Below are 6,381 nucleotides of genomic sequence, written 5' to 3'. Positions count from 1 at the left end.
CTGTAGCAACACTTTTCCCTTCTCGACTCCTGTTACAGCTTGCTGTCTTATTGCTTCAAATGCATTTTAATCACAACAGAAGGAGATATGAAATACGTATGAAATAATTAACAATGGACTATTAGTTGGCAAGGTAAATGATTTGTTTGTTTTTATTACAAGGTAAATGATTTGTTTGTTTTTATTACAGAGGACTGTTTCACTGTTTGCTTCTTCGTACCGGAGGTTCTTTCTCTCTAACTATTTTCCCTTTGTTTTTAATACTTGGAAAGCATAACTGGTTCTATTTTCGGTTGAACTGTTCAACCAGAATTTGTCCAACTGCTAGCCAGTTTCTTTTTACAAAAATGATAACTAACTGTTAATTATTTCCTAAACTAAAACAATTCACAACTGTAATCCTACGGTCTCTAACGACCTTTTGGAAAATGAAACAAATAATAATAAAGAAAACAAAAAACGACAAGTCTAATAACCTGTCGAGCTATGCATGGAGTCTTCGACTTGTTCTTGTTTTCTTTTCGAGACAGAGCTGGATGCTTATTCGCGCTGGCAGTTCCGGTTGATTGAGTGCCTGAGCAGAATTCATTGTTGGAAGGGGACGGATTTTCCTTTTCGCTGGTTGATATAATCCACGCGGGGAACACGTTAAATGCACCCTGCGTTAGATAGGACGGGGTTGCACCAAGACACATCCGATTGTAAGGTTGTGCGTTCATATATACCTGTGGGTGTCAGAGATTTTGAATGAATACGATGCATATATGATCGCTAGATCGTTGGCAGAGTTGAGGAATGCGATCCGGCGGATTTTCAGAATATATATGTAGCAGAGATCTGACTGAGTATTTGTGTGTTGCAAGGACACAACCTTGATTATTTAATTATTGTTTGTAGATGAATTACTGTCATGAGTCAAACACCTATGCACTAAATCTTCTTGAATTTCTGTCAGTTAGACTCAGAAGCGATCTTTACAGCATCTGGCCAGCACATTCGCCTGCATAACCTCCGGTGTTGGCTGGACAAGAATATAAACGCACTGGTAGAAGTGGGTGCCGCGGGCCACTTGATTAAGGCGGCAAGTGTGAGGTGCCACGGCCCTGCATGCGACTTCCAGATTTGCACAGGCCTGGGATTTTGTCAGCCTCTGGACGCCTACTACGGTCACATGGGGTTCAAATGAAGGCCCTCCGAATTCGCTCTTGAGCTCATTCATCAGTTTAACAAATTCCTCTCTGCGCTCAGGCGACGGCGTTGCCCACCCAGAGTACATCCCCACCTCTTCCGTCATGTTGTAAAACCTCACTCGCTACCTCAATCCAGATGCCACGCCATTATCACAGATTGATGGTAATATCTGTAATGTTGAATATTCATTCTGGTGCTAATATTCCTAGCGTGAGATTTCAGCTCCAAAATACACTCTACGTGGCGGAAATTCCTTCAACACAGCAATGTGAATATCAAGAAGAAATTTGAGATGTGAAGACAAAGGAGAGCTAGCGTGGAAGAGAGCCAACTTTTCTCAAAAACAAATGGGTTGAAAATTCAATTTCAGCCATAGTCAACTTTTTCTCCAACGAAAATGTATACTTTATGAAAAATTTAAAGTCTCTTTTGACTTTTTAAAGTGTTTTGACTTTTAAAGAGATTCATTCACTTGAAAAAGTTACTCTATAAAAGTTAATTCACCTTTTAAAAGGAACATCACTAAAAGTTTTAATGGGAGTCTAAAAGGCATTGAACACCAAAATATTTGTTTTTTGAGACATAATGTGCATAAATTTTATGTTTGGAGTGATGGAAGATTTAATGAAATTTTTTAAGATATATGGGGAAAAGTGATAAATGTTATTTTCTATGTAATGGAGTAATAAGGGTATCAAGTGTGATTTTGTGGAGTAATAAGGTGAAAATATTTTTTGTATTTGAAGTGATAAGTGATTTTTTTGGAGAAAGTTATCAAAAGTAATATTTTATTTTGAGAGGGCAAAGACACGATCGAACCATGACCAAAGTTCGAACACCTCAGGTGCTAAGTGGCATGCCAATTCATACAATGATGAAGCAGGAATTGAAAGGAGGTATAGTGGCGGCTGAGGGGATGAGTACCAAGGATTACGCATTCGATGCGATAATTAAGACGCATCAGCTGAGAGGGGAGATTAACGAGGTGTCAGGATACACCGTAGTAGATGTGATTATGGATGGAACGGTCGACGGTAGTGGGGTACCGGATCTAGATAGGAAGAGACCGGGAACTCAAATTCGGGCATCATTATATATGCAATATACTAGAAACCGTCGAGTTCAAGAGAAACAAAATTCGATAAACAACTATCTTTGCGGGATAATTTGGAATCACTTTCAGAGTCTCCAGCGGAAGCAGTCGAAGCGGGGAAATAATCCGAGAAGGAAGAGCGGCAGGGCTGCAGGAGGCATGGAGACCCGTCAGAGAGGCCGAGGCGCAGGGGAGCGGGGTGTAATTGAGGAAGAATGGGAGCAAGGGAAGGGCAAAAGCCCCCTAAACCGGGAACCCCCAATCACAATTTGGGATACAGAGGACGACTCAGACGAGAAAGAAGAGGGAGGCTCTGGGAAAAGATCCAAGGAAATGCAAAAGAGAAGCTTTAAGGGCAGCACGCCCCAAGCGGAAACAAATTCGTCCATGCAGCAGGTTTCTGAAGATAGGCGCTCGGGGCTCCGCAAGAGAGGTCGTCCACTGAGCAGTGGGCAAAGCAAAACGCAGAAGGGGGATAAAGACCACGGAAAGACAGAGTATGAGGAAGGGGAAAATTCTGGCAGGCGTCAGCAGAGACAAACGAAACCGAAAAGGACCGTCATGCATCAAATTCGAGCGGCGGAAAAAGCCTTTCAAAACAACGCTGACCCCGATATTCGCAGGATTATGCAATTTCTTGAAGAGGAGGCCAAACAGGAGCAATCGGCAGACGAGATGGAGGAATGGGCTACAATCCTCCACGACCCGGGCCACACTCGTGGCCGCAGGACCCTTTTCAAGCAATCCCTTCACATGTATTGGGTAATGAAAGGCTTGATGGCGAAGGCCCTGGAACAGGTTGCCAAAGAAATGGCGGATTTGCTCCAGAAGAAACCTGAGATGAGCAGGGAGCTAAGCTATATCCGCACAACCTTGTCAAAGCAGGAGGATAAACTGGATGAGATCCTCTGCCTGTTGAAGGGTGAACGTCAGGATCCTGTTCAAGAAGACAGACAACCGAATCCCGCGCAAGAAGCCCGCCGACCGGTGGACGAGGAAAATGCATGAAGGCAGATATGTTTAGCTATGCTACTGTTGGTCCTGATTTTGCTTGCGTCTTTTTAAATGAATAGTAGAAATAATAATGTAGTTATGAATAGGATTTACTGTAAGTTTCAAAACTGCTATGCTGTGTTAGCTACTTTGGTTAGACGGAGAGCCTATTACTTCTGGGCTGGACTGAAAAATTACAGATGGTTTTTGACCCGGTTTCCCCTTGAGGGCGGGCATCTATGTTTGGATCGATGTATCTTTTTGAAAAAATTTCAGTAATAGAATGAGTACTACCTGAGCTTACAAAAAAAAAAAATATTTTATTTTGAGAGAGATTTTAAGAGCAATTGAGTGCACATTTAGTATTTTGAAGACATTTTGACGTCAAAGAGTTCTTAGTCTGTGCTTGAGACGCATCACTGAAGACATTGTCATGATGATGTATATTGAAGGTTAATAAAAACATCTCTTTTTGTGGTGATCGTGTCTTAGATCCCCCTGAAATTGAATAAGGGGATCATAGGAACACTCTGTGTCGTGGATGTGTTTGCATGACTTGTGTCGAATTTGTAAAATGCTCTTTTTCTTATGCTTCAAAAAAACAACTACATGCACATAAGAAAAGTTTACATATACAAATCATCGATCAAGTTCTTGAAATTAAAGCTCCCATAATCAATTAAGTTCATAAGCACAAAGCGTCACATCATCGACTTGATAAACGCTACTACAATATTTCACAACAGCTAAATCACGTCGTCAAGTTAAGGACGCTACGCACTCAAGCATTTCAAAGTACAATCGCCATCAATTAAGTTCATAAGCACAAAGCGTCACATCATCAAATTGTGTCAGGGGACACCGATGTTGTGGACAGTTGGATCCTTTTGCAGCGTGGCACGATGGAGTTGTCAAACAACATTCAGAGATGAATCAAACATGCAGCTGATTCATGTTCTTTTCAGATTTGAGTTTTTTCACATCTAGCTTTGGCGGTTTTTTCAGGCAAATGTTTTTTGAGGATCAACTTGAAAACTTGGAAGATGGTTCCTTGTTCGTTTTGGATTTATCATTGAGGGGGGGATGTTAGCCTCACTCTCTTAAAAATCAATAATAAATCCAAATATTAAATTAAATAAATAAAATCACGAGAATTTTTCAAACCAAGGATTCTAGTTTGGATGAGAGATTCTCTCCAACTAGTTCTCCTAAATTAGTTTTTAAGTTGAGAAATTGTCTCAACCAAATGAGTCTAAGATAAATGCACTATCTTAAGACCACTTTCTCATGTATTTAAATGTATTATTAAATTATTTGAATAAGAGAGAATTACATGAGCATGAGAGACCACATTATGGCTCTCTGCCTTTTTTGTCAGTTAATGTTCTCTGTGTTAATTAGTTGTGCATATGGTTATATGGCTGTGTGATTTTCCTTCACTTAATAAATTGTAAATTGAATTTTATTTCATCTTTCACCATATAATAAATAGTCTGAAAAGCAATTGCTTGAATTTTATTTCATCTTTCACCATATACTCAATAATCCTTGATTTCTTAATATATAGTCAATAGCATAAAAAGCAATTGCTAGAGTTATAAGAAATCACAAAAAAAATGCTATTAATAGATGTTAATTATTTGTAATCTTATTTATTTTTGTTTTATGATAGGTGTAGTATGTTTTTTTTTTAATGTTATTATTTTTTGTTTTATAATACGTGGTTTTTATTGTTGGATATTTTTTTTCACATAATTTATTCAATTTTATTTGATATTTTAATCTAATATTACAAAGAAATGCCATTAATGAATGTTCAGTTTTTTAAATCTTATTTTTTTTTGTTTGTTTTGTGATAGGTGGTCCTCTTTAGGGTTATGGTTACTTCTATTTATTATTTTTGTAGTCGTCATAACAATAAGACCATGGTGGATTAGGATCAATAGAATATTAAGAGAGAAAATAGATCAAATAAGGGGTTAAGAGAGCATTTTAACTTATCCTACATGCAAGATATAGCATTGTAATGAATATGAGATCATTTCGTGCTTGTGACTAGACTAAGTTTCAAGTTGAGTTTTATTCCAAAAATGAGGGTAGTTCATAGAAATTTCTTACTAATGCTTTGTCATTAGAGAGAATGCATTGTCATTAGAGAGAATGCATTACAATTAGGGAGAGAAACATGGTATAGGAACATAATCAAAAGCCATATAAGAGAAGACATAAAGACATAGGAAGGAGGAGTAGAACAAGTCACAAACTAAGCTATACTGATGTAACAATCCCACTAGTGAGAGAGCCACACACAAGGTAGCCATAACATTTTCTAGCCTTATCATTTTTATTCTCTATCCAACGTATAGATTTTTGCTTGCAACCGTGAACTCTTATTGTGTAGTTTGTTTTCCAAACAATGGGCTAGAGAGGACAACAACAGAAGGTATATTAAAAGATTATCAACTCACAAAAAGTTTCCAAAATGTAGAGATAATTTCCCTTGTCTCCCTACTCTACTCAACATGTACTCCTACAAGAGATAGAACAAACCTTAAGGTTGATCAATAGGCATACATAAGCATACAAAGGATTATGGCCAAGACATGTTAATTATATTGCATGTCAAAGTGAATTATCCATGTAAAATAATATAGTGAAAGACATTATATACTCAATAATGACTAGCACTAAAGCCTCATGGTGTATCAATGTCTTTACTCATTCTTTACCAACCTCTTAAGTATCTCTCTTAGTGTTACTAATAGAAACTATCACCTAACATACATCCTAAGTCACTCTCTTCATTCTTTACCATCCTCTTGAGTATATCCCTCGTGTTACTAGTACCAATTGTCACCTAACATACATCCTAAGTCACTCTCTTAGCATAACAAAACTTGAGAAAAAAGTGAAAAGCTACCATATTAAGAGTGAAGATAGAAATTCTACCACTTCCCATATTTTTATGAGGTAAAGATTCATTACTTATAATATAACACTTGCAGAGGAAACCAAGAATTTATGTTTGCCCAGCATAACAAAACTTTATCTCTTTCTCTTGCTCACATCACAATCCAAAAAAATGCCAACATTCCAAACTATGT

General features: G+C 37.9%; 1 pseudogene; it reads right to left on the bottom strand.

Annotated features, from left to right (window-relative positions):
• Nucleotides 1-961: 961 nt before the first annotated feature.
• Nucleotides 962-1,294, bottom strand: LOC149266078 (cyclic phosphodiesterase pseudogene; annotated as a pseudogene).
• Nucleotides 1,295-6,381: the final 5,087 nt, after the last annotated feature.

This window comes from Pinus tabuliformis, chromosome 6 (genome assembly GCF_031772625.1).
Source record: "Pinus tabuliformis cultivar Carrire ecotype Pingquan chromosome 6, CPIR1, whole genome shotgun sequence".
NCBI lineage: Eukaryota > Viridiplantae > Streptophyta > Pinopsida > Pinales > Pinaceae > Pinus > Pinus tabuliformis.
The sequence above is the reverse complement of the archived record's forward strand: the minus strand, read 5'-3'. Positions and strand labels throughout refer to the sequence as shown.